At 38.0% G+C, this 18,219-nt stretch overlaps 1 long non-coding RNA gene across 2 annotated transcripts in view; it reads right to left on the bottom strand.

The window, feature by feature from the left end:
* The window catches only part of LOC138687259 (uncharacterized), an 83,529-nt gene that overhangs the window by 52,812 nt on the left and 12,498 nt on the right, over positions 1-18,219 (bottom strand). For both annotated transcript variants that reach the window (XR_011326521.1, XR_011326522.1), the window contains exon 3: positions 8,281-8,372. This is a non-coding gene — a long non-coding RNA (uncharacterized lncRNA). The remainder of the gene's footprint in view (positions 1-8,280; positions 8,373-18,219) is intronic.

The following is an 18,219-nucleotide window of genomic DNA, read 5'->3' as shown; positions in this document are numbered from 1 at the left end:
TCTCAACTACATCTTTTAATCCCACATGGCAAGAATGGAGGTGGTAGAGTAGTGATGTTCATTTAGTTTTCCTGTAAGATATTCTTTACATTCAAAAGGCTTGCTGCAGGGCAAGGAACAAAACAGACATGGGATGACTACCAATTGCCAATGTGACAGAGCAGATACATACCAAATTACAAAGATCATTATGTGTTGGATGCTGATTACTAGCCTGCCGAGCCTGATGTCACTTATGTGTTGCATTATGAATAGTACTCTGATCAGGAAAAGTGTTGGCAATCTGTTGAATTACTTTTTATCGAGAAACTGTCAAGACTGCTATTTAGAACTATAAATTCTGATTGCTTCTCAACTATTATTTCCGATCTCATCTCAAGAACAATGACTAACACACAAGGGTCATAAAATGCAATAAGCAAGAGTGAGTTGGTTTTTGTTTTTTTTTTTAAATTATGTTTTAAAAAGACAAACCCTGGATGCCAGAGACCATTCTCCCCGGCCTAATCAAATCTTCAATTAATGTTTCAGAAGGGTAATATCTCCTCTGTTCCTCTCCAGACTCCTTGTCACATAGCTGAAGCCTATTTTCTTTGGTATACACTCAACTTTGAAAGCTCAGCTTGACAGGCTGCAGCCACCCTGACTCCTCTGTTAAATCCTCCAGGGGGGTGGGGAGGGTGGAGGGGTGGTGGTGGTATAGGAGGGTGAAGATCACTGGATCACTGGGAAAAGGGGTGTAGGAAAATACTAGGAGAATAGTTCTAATGTTTTCTCACTAGTAGTCCTTTAGCGCAGTGCTAAGCACCATTCCTGAACAGAACATTTAAACCACAATACAAGAAGTTGCCTTGAGACAGGCTCTACACTACTCACTGAAATATTACATGAAATAGCTCTTGCAATTGGATACAAATATATCCTTAACATCTCATCCAGGATCAGTGATGACAAACTAGTAAGAGAGAAATAGGCACGAACACAGGAATAAAAAAAAATAATGAAACAACAAACTAGCTTATCAGCAAGAAATATCCAGCCTGCACTTAACTAGTTTCTTGGAAATCTCTAATTCCATAACAAAAGTTGGAAAAAATACAGTCCATTTCTTCTTCTCATGACATGGAGAGGAACTGAAAGATGGTATTGATCTCTCCAATTAGTAGCTGAATGAGCTCCGGTGCTCATTATGACTTGATAGACAAAGAGTGTCAAGAATAACATGTAAAGATACTGTGTTTCCTTTATTTGTATATGGAACCTTAACTGCTACTTAGCTATTTAAATTTAAAGAGGAGTTCTAGTGTAGTTAAGTTCCCCAACACAATTCACTTGGAAATATACTGATAGCAAGATTCTATCAAAAATTGAAACTGCCTTTCATTGATTCTTGTATAAGAAATAGCATGGCCAGCAGAACTAGGGAAGTGATCATCCCCCTGTACTTGGTACTGGTGAGACTGCACTTCAAATACTCTGTTCAGTTTTTGGCCCCTCACTACAAGACAGACATTGCAGCATGTCCAAAGAAGGGCAATGAAGCTGGTGAAGCGTCTAGAGCACAAGTCCTATAAGGAGCAGCTGAGGGAACTGGAGTTGTTCAGTCTGAAGAAAAGGAGGCTCAGGGAAGACCTTATCACTCTCTACAACTGCTTGAAATGAGGTTGTAGCAAGGTGGGTGTTGGTCTCTTCTCCCAAGTAACAAGCAATAGGACAAGAGGAAACAGCCTCAAGTTGCTCCAGGGGAAGTTTAGGTTGGATATTAGGAAAAATTTCTTCACCTAAAGGGTTATCAAGCATTAGAACTGGCTGCCCAGGGAAGTGGTTGAGTCACCAGCCCCTGGAGATATTTAAAAGACATGTAGATGTGGCACTTACAGACATGGCTTAGTGGTGGACTTGGCATTGTTAGGTTTACAGTTGGACTCGATGACCTTAAAGGTCTTTTCCAACCTAAATGATTCTATGATTCTGTATCTCCTTCTTTATACCATCATGCAGGCCACAACAATCATACAGACAATGACAGAATACTGAAGCATCAGACAGCAATAATAGAAAAGACAAAGTAGTTACTTTGCCTAAAAGGAAGTAATCAGTTTTGAAGCTCATTCAAATTTGTCTTTATAAATTTATAGTGTACATATTTTATTATATACAAGGGTTTCAAAAATTACCTAATATGGAGAGAGCATATTACTTTTCAGTGAGATAAGTGTTAAATGATAAACTGCTCCAGCATTGACACAATACATAAATATGCAGCATCCATCAATCCATAAATCTGAAAAGAGCTAATGTAAAAGCTATGATTAAGAGCTTTAGGAATAGTTCTTTTACTTCTCCAGTGATTAATACTGCACTATATTACATGAACATAAACATGTCTCTGCACATACACAACACAATGCAGATTGTAATTCTACTTGTAGAATACGGAGTGATAAATTTTCACTGAAATGGACAGGAATACTTACACAAAAGACTCACATGAATGTTAGCAAGGGTCATTTTTCTACAACTCTGTGATCAAATGGATCTTTGGGAAGGGATGACCAAAGTAGCTGCTACCAACAATATCAAGATTCTTTACCTTCCCTTCAGCTACCAAATCAGTTGTTCATTATCAACAGTTCATAATGAATGTGAATATTCAGTTATGGAATACTGTCATCAACCTATTAGCCATAGAAAGAAAAATCTTTAACTTGTTCTGAAAATTCTAGGTTGGTATTAACTTTAATTAAAACAATGACTCATTTTCCTTTTTTTTTTTTTTCCTACTTTTTTTTTTGTCTTTCCCCCTCTGGTTCCCCTAAGTGCTTGAACCAGAACCTCCACTGTAGCCAAAAGCAAATAGAGAAGAGAAACAACTAAAGTGATCCTAGTTTTGCTGCCTTCTGGTTCCAAGTTACGTTGTTTGTCCCTAGTAGCTAAGGCCTTTAGGCATGTTAATTATGCCTGATCAAATTCATTGCTTAGTATGATGAAGTGACAGGTACTGTGAACAAGGCAAGCAGAACAGATATTGTATATCTAAACTTTATCAAGGTTTGACATAGCCTCCTTATCCCCAAATTGGTGATGTACCAGCTACGTAAGTGGACAACAAGGTACATTGAAAATTGTCCGGACCACCAGGCTCAAAGCGTCAGGCGCAAAGTCCAGCTGGTAGCCAGTAAAAAATGGCTTCCTTCAGGGATCTCTTTAATGTCTTCATTAACAGCCTGGATGACTGTATAGAGGGCATTCTCAGCAAGTGTGTGGATGACCACAAATTGGGGGAGTGGTCAATACATTGGAGGGCAGGGATGCTGCTGAGAGGAACCTGGGGAGGCTGGAAAAATGCAATGACATGAACCTTAAGGTTCAACAAAAGCCAATGCAATCTTTCATCTAGAATGTAGTAACTCCATGCAACAATATAGCTGTGGACTGACTGGAAAGCAGCTCTGCAGAAGAGAAGCTGGGGGTCCTGGTGGATGCTAAGTTGAACATGAGTGAGAAACACACCCTTGCAGCAAAGAAAGCCAATTACATCCCAGGCTGTTAGTAAAACTGTAGCTAGCAGGCCCAGGGAAGATTTCCCCTCCCCCTCTATTTGGCACTTGTCAGACTGCATCTAGAGTACTATGTCCAGTTTTGAGCTTTGCAATACAAGACATACTGTAGTGAGTTCAGTGGAGGGCCATCATGATGGTCAGGGAGACAACTACCTGGTAGGTGGATGCAAAGAAGACAGAGATGAACTCTTCTTGGAGGTGCACAACAAACAATGGGACAAGAGGTGCAAAGCAACAGACAAGTTGGAACAGTGGAAATTCCTTTTTTGTGTTCCCAGTTTTTTTTTAATAACAGTGGTCAAATACTGGAACAGTCACGCAGAGAGGTTATGGAATCTCCATTCCTGAAGGTGTTCAAAACTGAGCTGAACAATTTTTCTGAGCAACCTGATCTGATTAGATGTGCTATAAGCAAGGGGTTAGAACAGATGGGGACCTCTGGAGGTCCCTTCTAACTTAAAATATGCTACAAATCTCAACTTCTGTATAAACATTATTTTGGAATTAATTCTACACACATTGGAACCCTTCACAGAATCCCAGCCCATAAATATAACTTCTGGCTGCTTTCCTTGTGATTTCAGACTATAAGTTTTATCCACCTCTGAGGGAGAGCAGCCAATTGGAACCCAGGCATTAAACCCTCCCAAGGACTCTAACTTTGAACCAGGGTAATTCCCAAATGAAAACCAGACCCTACAGGCTTAAATGAATCCTACACCCTATAAAATGAAATTTCATTTCTAGCAACTCTATTACCGCAGCTCTCTATAGCCTCCTAAATGGTTTGGTTTTCTTTTCCAGTTTCAAAGCCTACCAAAATTAATGTGAACTGACAGAAGTCCAGTAATCATCTGTATAAGGAAGATGCCGAGTCTGAATCTAAGGAATGACCTGACATGAGCTGTGAATATATAAACCACGATGAAGGAATTTTATAGTAACAAAGAGAGTGTGAATATAGTAGAAAGTAAGGGATTGTTGCCAGAGAAACAAAGATAAGCAAGGATGGTGTTGCTATAGCAACTGTGTGACATCAGAGTTTTCCTATTCAGTGCACTGGGTGATAATGAAGTGGCAAAACAGCAGCTTCTTTAATCTGCCTGCTCCCCGGAGGTGGGCAGAACCCCAAGTTTGATTGTTTCACACTTAAGACATGTCTAATTAGGAGGTTTACAGGTTTCTTGACATCACTGTGTCAGATCCTCTTATGTCTAGTTCTTGTGTGGGAGTCCAAGGAAAGGCACATTCACTCCAAAACAAAAGAACAGCCCTTTCTCTGTCCCTCAGGAGCAAAGCATTCTAAAAGAGAATGAGGAGAGTCAAGGAAAAGATGGAAATACGGTCCATCGCACAGCACTGTGCCTCTCAGGCATCATCAGGCCACAGCTAATCAGCCAGCTGCACAATGGAATTTAGTACAGGATAAAATAAATTAGGTTATAACTGCTGCCAAATTAATGCTTATTTTTAAGCTTGTACATTTTCCAAGGATAACTGTGTCTCCCTGGACTACCTTGCAACATAGTGCAGAATGTTTTAAAGACAGTTACTTTAAACTTTTTTTTTTAACCTTGAAAAAGCATCTATGTTTGACAAATAAGATATCCTTTGTATTGTAGGGGGGGAGTCAATGGAAAAGAATGGGTGAAAATATAAATAGAGGAACAACAAGAAAAAATGTCATAACAACCTATTGATAAAATGCATAGAAAAACAACCAATATTTGCATTTCAAATAATAAACACATCCCCAGCTAGGGGCTTATATTAGTTTTATCTGTATCAAGGACTGAAGAAGTTATGGTTTCATAGCTGTTGCAATGAAATCCACAATGTGACTTGACATTTGCTCTACAAGAGGGACTACTGAATCTTTAATAAAGGCCCAGACCTCCAATCCACATAAGCCTGGGATATCACTCCTATTTATTAAGTACACAACAATAAGCAAGGACTGGACTTAACACATTGATAAGTTGCGAGCTTTGTTAAATGAAATGTTTAATCGAGCAGGTGAAACTATCTTCTGGGACTACTCTGCAGTACCAGTCTACTGAGCTAGCTTTAAACTGGGTTGCTTAGACACCAATAGCAAACTAGCTACAGGATCAGTAGTGCAAGCTGTAAAATCTATCAGAGGCTGAATAAATACTCAAATAGCACACAGTGAGTTTCTGGCTGTAATACTTACAGTGAGACAAGACACATAGATAAACAAATAAGATATACACACCCACAAGCTAGCTAGCCTGGGCAGAGCTACATTACAGTGTGGTCACAGCAATGTCTCCATCATAGATACACAAGAGAGAGTCCAGGCACAAAAAATTTATATTTTGACAAGATGAACAAAAGAGAAAGTCTCATACAAGTGAAGCAAAGCTCTTGGTAAAGCAAGGAACAAGATAAAGGTTTCCTAATGTTTACACTATTCCCTATTAATTAGATTGTGATAATACCTGGCATTATCTAAACTTCTGAAATTTTTAATATGTTTGATTTATTGGAAGTTGTATAAACGCAACTAAATTTGCGTAATTTCTTGGTATTCGCAACAGCCAAGAGGAGAGAAGGAATGATACTGAAGGAAAAGTATCTGACAAGCTTCAACTTCTGATCTTTGATCTCACAGTTCTGCTTGGTGAGGAAGTAATTATCTGTAGCCAGAATTGAATTTCATTCTCTATCCAAAGGTGACAGTCCTGGTGAATGTGACATGAATATCTAATGAGAAGTCCATCTGTTAAGATACTGCCTTGTGGCAGAAATATTATCTTGAGGCAAGACCCTCCTTGGATCTGACTACCCTGTAACAAGAGTATTTTGCCATTTCAAGTGTGTAATAAAGGCAGAATTATTATCTCCCATACAAAACCACAGACAAGGACAAAAGGGCTTTGCAATATAAAAAGTCCGAAGCATCAGACCCAAGGCAGTTTCTATTCAGACAAACTCACCCCAAATTCACTCCTCAACATGCTTGTGTATTTAAGAACAGAAAATAACAAGTGGCCTTTAAGGAACAAAAGAAAAGAAGGAGTAGTAACCCTATTTGTGCGGTTTCAATATTTCAAATACAATTTAGGAAGGCAAAGAAGTAGTTTAGCCGAGGTAAACATCACTCAACACTAGGACTGGCCATAAACCAATTATAAATGCAAACTGTTTATCAAGTACTCATCTGTAAGCATCAACAAATCATGGTGTGCTAATATAGAGATATATAGCCACAGTAGATGTATTGAGATGCATTTCTTGAGCTGCATTCCTAGCATTTAAGTTCTGGTAAGGATGGTGTTGGATTGCTCTATACTGCAGTTCCTAAGGGCAAGAGCAAGGAGACAGATCTTCAATATTTGTCTGTCTTTATAGGATACTGGAAGAACTTAATCATGTCACAGGTATTTAGCAATCATTTAAAGTAAGATTTTTTTTTTTTCCCTTTTTAAGTGTCCTTTGCTGGTACTAGTCATTTCATTGCCAAAGAGCTGGGTCCCGCCAGCACACACTAGCAAGGAACAATGCAATTGCTGAAGTTTAAAGGCCATGCTAATGAATTCTGCAAAGTGTGGCCTTCCAGGCAGTAGCAATTTCAGACTCAAAAAAATTACAAAACAAACCATATAAATCAATATTGCAAAGCTTAATCAGGTTAATTTGTAAAAAATCAAATTAGCTTTTTAAATGTTATTTTATAACAGGAAACTTTTTCTGGTATATCCGAGAAGTGCCCTGAATAGAAGCTTGGAGGTGCATAGGGGCTAGGTTCAAATTTTCTAGATCACTGAAGTCCTTTCAAGCAAGAATATCAGAAATGCAACCATCTCTAGGATAGCAGTTCTTTCTCACACTTTACCTTGTTCATAAATTAACATCTGATGAACAGCATATCTAAACACACTTTTTTTGCACAAAACACAACTAAGCTGCAAAATGTTTTGTCTTGGGAAATAAGGTAAGGACTTACATACGATATTACATACAACAGCTTTGTCTCTTGTTCTCCCCCCGCCCCGAGACAGTGGAAATCTCACTGCAATTCTGTCACCACCTTTACACAAAATAGCCCACTTAGTAAAATAAAGTCACTGATTTCAGGATCTAAAAGATACATAGTATACACACCTATTTCCATGGAAAACTATGCTGAAGATGATTTTCATGTAATCCCTCATGCATTTTGGACCAAGTAATTTACTAGCTTATGAAAAGATGAGAATGAGTAGGGGGAAAGGTCTTCCCCAGAACTCAGCAGCAGAGAAGAATGGGTACAATTAGAGGAAGATTACATAAACATAACTCATCTGGAACACCATTTCTCCTCAAGATGATGTTTTCACACAGTTCTGAATATCCAGTATTACACAAGTTGCTCTGCAAAGTTGAAAGTATCAAAAACCACAGTGGAATTTATGGTCTATTCTAAATGCCCATGAAATCATGTGGAGTCTTTTAGTTATGTCAACATGCTTTTGGTCAGGGCCCTCTAGAGTTTATTTTGTGAAACAGGTTGCACATTGAGCAATTCAGAAAAGATGAAGCCTGGCATTCCCCACCTGCAAGCCATCTGTATCTAATTATCACAACACTAATTAGAATAATTATCAAGAGAGATTGAAGCAACAAAACCTGACTCTTACAGTACACTCTGCTCTTTTGGAAATGGAAAGACAGGCGAATTACAATGCAGTTTAAATTAATTTGTTTTAGTTACCTCTAACATCTGACATCAGCTGCATAAGTGATATTTGTCTTGCACCACAGCATCTTGAATTTTTCATTGAAATAATGCGCTATACAGGCCATCTGAAAAAAAAAGTTTCAAAAAACAGGTACCCAGTGAATGATATCATAACTTCTGATAGCAATGTGCACCAAAATGAAAATACCCATTTTCTACAAGAAAAGAAAAAAATTTTTGGAAGTGGTGAGATGTATTTCATGCACGATAAGATTAATTCTCTGCACATTAAAATATTGCCCTGTTTGACTGATGAAAAGCAGTAAAATCAAAAAAGCTGTTTCATTCACAGAGTAAGTACAGGTATAGCATTTATTTTATAATTTCTTAAAATAGTTCAGATATATACAAACACATTCAAATACAATCTATAAAGAAACGTAACTACTTTCTCAATAGATTCACACAGAAAAGCTCAATAACGTTCTGGGATACTCAATCATGTTTCTTCCTGCATAGGTATGAAAAAGTACTCCATTGGTCATCTTCGAAAAATCATTGTACATTATTTCTCTTGCACTCAACACACACACATACTACAATACCTCCTTTCTAATAAAAGGAAATCTTGTTTTCTGGTGAGAAGCTCATTTCATTTTTATTAGCTTCTCTAGAAGTAGCAAGTACTTGGGCATTAATCCGTATTCACATTTTTCTAATAAGGTGTCTAGTACTTTTAGGAACAAAAAGTTGACCCAGCTGGAACGAATCAAGATATTTCTCATAACCTGCTTCATGCCAATTTATACAAAAATCTTGCTCGAAAGTCAGAAAAGTACATAATATTTTGCATTTTTCTTACACCAGAACTAAGCTGCACTTTCTAAAAAAGGTGAAAGGAAATAAAATGCAGAAAGGAAATACTCATCAAATGATACACATATTTAATACTACCCTACACTCACCTTTCACTTTCATCATGAGGAATCAGACTAGAACACTCTGCACAGTTCTGGAAAATATTTTGCCAAGAAAATGCACTATAGACAATCCAGAGAAAGGGATAGATTGTGAAAAAAGATATATAAGTTGAATTAGCTGGAATTCAGTTATAAATAAAGTTTTAAGGAGTGTAAAAATGAGAATATTCAAATTGTGGCTTCTGAAGTAATTTCTGTTGTTCTCAGAGGACCATTATCAGTGTGACCACAGATGAATCAAAGGAAAAAGAATTTGGTGCATTTTGCTGGAATGGAATAAATCAGAAGAGAAAAAAAATTAGCCTCACAAATCTTCCCATCCTTGAAATCTACAAAAATACAGAGGCTTTCTAGAGAGGAATGCTGAAAGCCTAATTTCTTAAGAAACCTTAGATCAACAGACAATACAGAGTAACATTAAGCAATTATTCACTAGCAGAACAGATCAGAAAAGTTTAGTTGGACTTTTTAAATTTCTAGTGTCAAATTTTTTTACTTTGGGTCCCCTCCCCCCCCCCCAAAAAATTATATTATATATATTTACATTGTACTTTTGCTAAAGGAATTATTATCTTTAGGATATTTGATTTTTCTGTAAACTTTTATTACTGCAAATATTTGACTTAAAATAAAGATGAAATAACAGACAAAGTTTTATCTTGTGGTTAAAGTAATGGACAGGGACTTTTTAAGATCCCAATTACCATTTCAAAGCTTTGACTGAGCTTCCCTTGTGTATGCACAACCAGCGATGCCTAAGTCCCAATCCCATGCCTATGAGGCTTTAAAAATTACTGTTTGAGAAGACAGTTCAATCATGCTACCTTTCTAAGCATGCTTCCTAGAGGACTATCCTTAATAGACAGCCTGGCTTACAGCTTCTCTCTTCAGGACCATGTGACAAGCAATACAAAACTGAAAACTGAGATATGTATCTACATCTAAGATACAGTAAATCAAAGAAAACAAAAGAAAACAAAGTTCCAGCACCATATCCTTCTCACTGACACTCCACTTTTCGGAAAAGTCCTAAGGAACCTCTGTAGTTAAACAGGCAGGCTCTTGTTTGGATCAGAACCCTGCAGTAAGGCTTCTCAAACTTGAGCAGATGCCATACAGAAATAGTGAGAACCACCACCGTAACTAGTCTTGCTCTTTTATAGAATATGTTTTTATCTGTAATGTGATCCTTTCTGACTTGGACAGACCTTCTCCTCATGTGACTGACTACTACTGCTTGTAGCTATAATAATTATGAATGCATTTGACAGCACCACTTCCTTGGTTTGTAGTAACCGATAATGAACAGTTTTATTAGCACTCTTTCCACCATTTGACTGCTACTGATCAAATACTAATGAAGTAAAATAAAATGTGACATGCAAATGGAGCTGTTATTCACCAAAACCCCAATGAATAGAAGTATATTCCTTACATATATAGTTCTTACAAACACAGTTGTACCAAATATATACTCTGCATTTTAAGAATTACAACTGGATAGAGTCAAGTAAATTTATCTTGTTAACTTTTCAGGTTATCAGTGTATCCATCAGTTCAAGCTGAATATGGAATTTCTGAATAAGCAGTTAGTGTGTGTGATCACCATATGAACGACCAGCTATTAGGAAATATAGAATGATATCCAAATCCCAAAGGCAAATCCAGAAATGGTTATCAATTCTATAGTCTGAAAATAAATGGAGCAGAGTGATGCACAACCCAGTGTTGACTGACGGCTCCTCACATGAAGTATAGATACAACAGTTGAACTGAACAGAATTATGTATGCAGACTAATAGGCAGTCCAATTATCTTGAGTATTTTGCTTTCTCCACAGTCGTGTGACCTATGATCATTACCAGTGTTATACTGATGTCCCAGTACTGTAAATATTACCAAGAATGAAAATGGATTAAAAGTCAAAGATTATATTCGTATTTGTTGTGGTTTAACGCTAGTCAACAACTAAGCACCACGCAGCCGCTCACTCACTTCCCCCCCACCCAGTGGGATGGAGACAAAATCAGGCAAAGTAGTAAAACTTGTGGGTTGAGATAAGAACAATTTAATAGAAAAGAGGAAACTAACACTAATAAAATGACAACAGTAATAATAAAAGGATTAGAATATACAAGTGATGCACAATGCAATTGCTCACCACCTGCCAATCAATGCCCAGTTAGTCCCTGAGTGGCGATCCCCCTACCCCCACTTCCCCCAGTTTATATACTAGATGTGATGTCACATGGTATGGAATACCCTGTTGGACAGTTTGGGTCAGCTGCCCTGGCTGCATCCCCTCCCAACTTCTTGTGCCCCTCCAGCTTTCTCACTGGCTGGGCTTGAGAAGCTGAAAAACCCTTTACTTTAGTCTAAACACTACTTAGCAACAACTGAAAACATCAGTGTTATCAACATTCTTCTCATACCTAACTCAGAAACATAGCACTGTACCAGCTACTAGGAAGACAATTAACTCTATCCCAGCTGAAACCAGGACAGTATTGTTTTTTAATAAAAAAAAAACAAACTAAACACACCACCACAAAAAATCTGGGCTATCTTGCACTATTTAAAATATCCACTGGAATAGATCATATTGGAATACAGGGTGTACCGTGCCCCCACAGTATCTTGGGGGCTGTTTACTTTCAAGATCAATGACAAAAATAAAAATTAACCAAATACAAATGTAACAGTTCTGTTCTTCCCCCTCCTTCTTCCTTCCCCTCTTCCTTCTCGACACAAGCAATGAAGACACAAGGATCATTTTTGGGTACTTAGGGAAAGCTACCAAACTAGTTGCCTAGTTGTTAGGCAATCCTCATCCTCTATAAAACTGTTCAATATGGAACAAAAAGCCTCTTGTCTAGCATAAGACATTCCAATCTAAAGTGTATCTCTACAAGAAGGCACAATCACTTCTCAGAAGCAACAAAAACCCTCTTCTCTGCATGAATGTTCTTCTTTCCACTTAGAGGGGAAAAAAATATATCATCATTTGATTCCTCTCTTTCCCACAGTGGAAGCAAAGTATGCTCAGTTGTACTGGTTTTATGTGGCAAGGTTTTGGTAGCGGGGGGGGGTTACAGGGGTGGCTCCTGTAAGAAGCTGCTGGAAGCTTCCCCTGTGTTCGAGAGAGAGCGAACCCATACCAGCCGGCTCTAAGACGGACCCGCCGCCGGCCAAGGCCGAGCCAATCAGTGATAGTGGTAACGCCTCTGTGATAACATTTTTAAGAAGGAAAAAAAGTTGGGATGCGGAGAAAACAGCCACCGGAGAGAGGAGTGAGAACATGTAAGAGAAACAAGCCTGCGGACACCAAGGTCAGTGCAGAAGGAGGGGGAGGAGATGCTCCAGGCGCCGGAGCGAAGATTCCCCTGCAGCCCGTGGTGAAGACCCTGGTGAGGCAGGCTGTCCCCCTGCAGTCCAGGGAGGTCCACGGTGGGGCAGATATCCACCTGCAGCCCATGGAGGACCCCACGCCGGAGCAGGTGGGTTCCCGAAGGAGGCTGTGACCCCGTGGGAAGCCCGCGCTGGAGCAGGCTCCTGGCAGGACCTGCGGATCTGTGGAGAGAGGAGCCCATGGAGCAGGTTTTCTGGCAGGACTTGTGACCCCGTGGGGGACCCACGCTGGAGCAGTGTGCTCCTGAAGGACTGCACACCATGGAAAGGACCCATGCTGGAGCAGTTTGTGAAGAACTGCAGCCCGTGGGAATGGCCCACGTTGGAGAAAGTTCGTGGAGGACTGTCTCCCGTGGGTGGGACCCCACGCTGGAGCAGGGGAAGAGTGTGATGAGCCCTCCCCCTGAGGAGGTGAAGCGGCAGAAAATAACATGTGATGACCGTAAACCCCATCCCTGTCCCCCTTGTGCCGCTGGGGGGGGCTTGGTGGAGAAATCCGGGAGTGAAGTTGTGCCCGGGAAGAAGGGAGGGGTGGAGGGAAGGTGTTCTGAGATTTCGTTTTATTTCTCATTTACCTTACTCTGGCTGATTTGTAATAAATTGAGCTAATTTTCCCTAAGCTGAGTCTGTTTTGCCTGTGATGGTAATTAGTGAATGATCTCTCCTGTCCTTATCTCGACCCGCAAGCTTTTTGTTATATTTTTCTCTCCCCTGTCCAGCTGAGGATGGGGGAGTGATAGAACGGCTTTGGTGGGCACCTGGCATCCAGCCAGGGTCAACCCATCACATCAGTGAAGGTCATTTTTCACCTTCTCCTTTGATTGGCCACACAATTAATCAAAATGTGAAGTCTGATTTAGTTCTGGGTTCCTTATAGCCTTATTATTAAAATAGAACTAAAACATTTAATAGACTTACCATATGAAATTTTTACAATTCTTGAATTCCACGAGGCAGGGCCGTGTACTGTGCTTAATAAAACACCAGCCAAACCTCTGACCTCATTACAAATTCACTGAAGTTAATTCAATAGAAGAACTGGAGAAAGACAACAGGCAAATTTTCATTTAATTCAGGGAAAAAATATGTTTTTCTGTTACAAAATATGTTCTTAATATATCTCAATTTCTTTCCAAGTTTAAATACTTTTAATCTTCAATATTTTGGACAGGAAGTTTTTGTCAATTGACCTTTCAATGCTTTTTTCTATCCAAAAGGCAGTTTTTTGGACTAGATTCCTATAAATGAAATCCATATAAGTTAAACTTGCAGTAAAAAGATGGTTGAATCTGTCACTGAAGTTATACATGTTGCAATATGACTCTGGCAGTTAAATCTGTCCTTTGCAATCAGCAGTACACAGTAAAGGGAATCTGAAAAGGGAGGGAAGCAGCTGTATATACTTGCAGGAGACAAGGTAAGGAATGTGTGAATCTGAACACCAGATCTCTCAGTGCACCTTGCACTTCTTTTGGAGGAATAACAAAGCAATGACAAAAATCTTTTCTAAGTAATGACAAGCGCTAGGCAATTAGCCATTTGGGGTCACTGCACTTAAAAACACAGGAAAAAATATAGTTTAGGGAGGTAGGTTTTATACTGCAAGTGGAGGGAAGAGTGTTACTGAAAGATTTTAACTTGCTTCTTTTACAAGCACAGTATCTGTTACTACTGTGCTTCTTACTGCTCTCATGATCTTCCATTTCCCTCATCATACAGTTTTGACTTCTACCTGAGAAATCATTTTGGTACACATCTGAACTGTGCTATTAAACGGCATACAGCAGTGAAACCACAAGGGCACCTTGATCATTCATAGATTAAGCTCCCTGATTGTCTGCAAGATTCCTGCTATATAGCCTACACCAAGCATGGAGAACCTAGAAGCTTTCTTAGCCTGTGTTAGGTAGCCTGAGGTGAACCAGCTCAGAAGTCTAATTAGCAGTTGACAAGTCCTACTGAAATCATTAGTACATCTTAGTGTATTAATGGGCCTCACTTTATAGACACATTTGTAGAAATATGGTCCAAATGTTAAAGCAGCTACAACTACAATATTGATTTTGACAAAAGTTACGGTATTTTTCTCAGTTGAGAGATGCTACTGAATCTCAGGTTCAAAATGCTTCATGTAACTTGAGCAATCTCACTCTGGTACGTTTCAATAATCAGAAAAGTAACCTAGTAGCAAGAGCACAATTCTAAAACTTGTGAAAGCATCCTTGAATAACCTTGGAAAAATTATTTACCTGCTTTTCTCTCTGTAAAATGGAGATGATGGTATTTCTTTCCATATAGGGGTACTGTATACCTAAATAGAGAACTAAAGACCCTTATGCAACAAGATGGGCCATAGGAACTATGTGTCTAGAACAGAAATATTACGTAAGTTCACTTGAAAAAGTCACGTTGTCAAAGGCTATAATGCATTGTACTTGATGAGAATTTAAATATTTTGCATATGGTCTAATGCATATGGTTATAAGCAGTTTTCAATGTCTTCTAAAAAGATAAATGGTTCACAGGGATAGAAACATTCAACTTAAAGATGAATTAACACTCTAAAATAAAAAGGACACAGGCAACTAAAATTTCAGTAAGACTTATTTTTCATTAGCATAGCAACAAAGGATAACACTCCATTCAATACAATGTCTTTGTTCCTTTGTATATATTTTCTCAAGCCTCTTAAATTGCAAGGCTGAATATAGAGTATTAAGGACTCTTTATTAAAAGTTAGATGTAGGTAAGCACAAAACCCATTCAGAATCACTTTTAGACAGCACAGTATAGTTCTTAATACATGTTTTGCACAAGATGCTTTTTGGATTACTGGGTTGTATTACTCTTGTTCACAATAAATTTAAAAAAAAATAAAATTAGTTCTAGATTTATAAACTATAGCAAGAAAATAAGACCAGTATCTATACAACTTACCTGTGAAAAGCAGCAAGTTTTACTAATGCCTTTTTTCTTTTCTTTTTCTTTTCTTTTTTTTTTTTTTTTAAATACCAGTGCTGTTTATATAATCATAAAACCTTTCATTATAACAACATCCAATATAACTTCACTTAGGTACAAAATAAGATATTTCTGAACCTGTCCTTTATGGTCATTTTCTCCAGAAACCAGTATTGTTGAGAGATCTTTCCCAATACCTACAGCCTAACAGTCCCCCATATGGATAAAAAAACCTCACAGGAACTCTGAACTTTCAGGTGCTTAACTCTTCACAGATGGGAGTATATCTGAAACAGAGCTGCATTTTATTGCAGAGCATCAGAAGCAAGCATCTGTTTCTAGATTTCGTCTTAAATTGTTATATTGGAAAAAAAAAGGGGGGAGGAAGACCACCACAGTAGTTATGGAACATATCTTCCATTATAACATAATGCAGTCATATCCATAAAACTTCAATATACATTCATGACTCATAGAACAACCAGAAGTCTTTTTTTTGGATACACAGTATGAAGCTGATGCAAAAAATCTAGATCTGCTAGGACAGAATATAGAGCACTTATATAAATGCTAACAGCTACTGTAAAAGGTTTTGCATTTAATGAAGTTATCTGCATGGCTAAACTTCATCCATATTTTACAAAATTTTCCGGTTCTTCCAGGCATAATTAGAGTGATACATTTGCAAAATTCTGAGAAATATAACTTCTTTAACAACACTTTTTTCTTTAGGTTAACAACCCTTTACAATTAAGATCATAATTAATTTTTAAAACTTTTAAGAAACTGTATAACTTGCTTTCACAAGTCTTTCATATAACCCTGACAAGGATTCTCTCACACATCTTGAGTGAATGGCTTCTGCACCTTTCACTGCTGGTGAACCCAATGTTTGCCACTGCAGAAAATTGGGATTAGGACCACAACTAGGGTTCGGTATGATAACTCATGCAGTCAGCTACTTGAATTTCATACATCATTTGCATAAATGTCACCTAGCCTGTCCTCATTGTGAGCTGCTTACAAAAGATTTTCTGGACATTTCCAGTGACTTTTAGCAAAAACCATGCTAGAAATAACAATCAAAGAACAAACCCAACTCTGAACATGCCTCCAGGTATGGTTGTAATTAAACAAAAAGTGCAGCAGCAGAATACTAATTACACATAATAATACAATCAATGCACCTAAGGTCTGAACCAGGGGTTTTTTTGATACCAAATTAGTGTGGAAGGATGGGCTAAATAAAGAGTTCTATAAAGAGATGGATGTGAAAGGAAACCAAGTATGACCTCAAGATAAATTATATACCTTTTTTTTTTAAACACTCACAGATAACATATAACTTTAGCCTACAACTTCTCATAATTACAGCATCACTAAACACAGATAGATACTGCTATACTTCAATATATAAATATAGAACAAAGGAAAACTTTATTTTTATGAACATCTGTCAGATACCAGGTGTGCTCCTACAAATGACTCATCAATTACATAAAAAATTTAGTTGTGTGACTAAAACTATAAATCCTGCTGTGCGTGCTTTAGAAAACACGTTGTATTTGAGAATGATCACCTATGACACCAAAGCTTACTCTTCTAGAAGAAACTCAAACCAGCCAAATCCAAATGTGTTAACAAATTATACACTATGTTTTGACAACTCAAAATTCTGCAACTGTATCTGTATCAACTTTTGGGGTAGAATTCCATACTGGCACATCTTTCCTTTGAAGACAAGGCTTTGATTGAGACCTCTTATGTAAAGGACCATTTCCTTCAAGTTTAGATGATATCCAAATCAAATAATGTTTTGAAGGAGGAGTGAGGAAAACAGAAGAAATAAATTTATTTTTGTAGAAACAGATGGAGAAAATACAGAACATTGTTATATTTCATGAAACTGCTGTATATGTAAGAAATGAAGCACAATTTATTATGTATTCATGTTGCCCATCTGCTAAGTTTATCATTAAGACAATGAATTCAGTTCATCTCCTTCCCTCCCCAGCTAAGCAGTGCAATTATGGGTTTAGAACACAGCTACTCATACAACTTTTTCCTATTGTAGTCTTTATTCCAAGTATTTTCTCATTAAATAGCTCTAAAGGTTTTCTTCCCCTCTCTGTTATTTTCTCTTCTAGTCTTACCAACTTATCTTCCATATTTTTAGACTCACTCTCTCATATGCACCCAAATGCTTATCTTTTTTTGCCACACTATTGCTTCTGGCCTTTCTATAAACTACCAGCTTCCAGTTCAAGAACCTCTTACCACAAAAGTTCATGTCTGTTCAGTGCTACAAAGGAGCAGCAATTTGGAGGAAGAACATTTTCTGCTGTTACATTTTTGCCTATATTAACTGTGTATGTGAGAGTAGATGGTACAGAGGACTCAAGGAGAGGAAAAAATGGGGAAGATTCAACTAAGATTTCATTGTCAAAGTTGACTTCATTGTCAAAGCCTCTTGGTGACAGGCTGAGTTTAGAGTTAGATTCTCCAATAATAAATACCTAATATCTCTTTAAAGACACAGAGGCCTAGATGAGAAAGTGGGGAAAAAATACGCTTTGAACACACTGGCTCAGTCTAACAGCCCTTCTGTTCAACTCTGCTTAAT

This window comes from Haliaeetus albicilla, chromosome 10, assembly GCF_947461875.1.
Source record: "Haliaeetus albicilla chromosome 10, bHalAlb1.1, whole genome shotgun sequence".
Taxonomy (NCBI): Eukaryota; Metazoa; Chordata; class Aves; order Accipitriformes; family Accipitridae; genus Haliaeetus; species Haliaeetus albicilla.
Note: the sequence above shows the minus strand (reverse complement) of the source record. Positions and strands in the feature narration are given on the sequence as shown.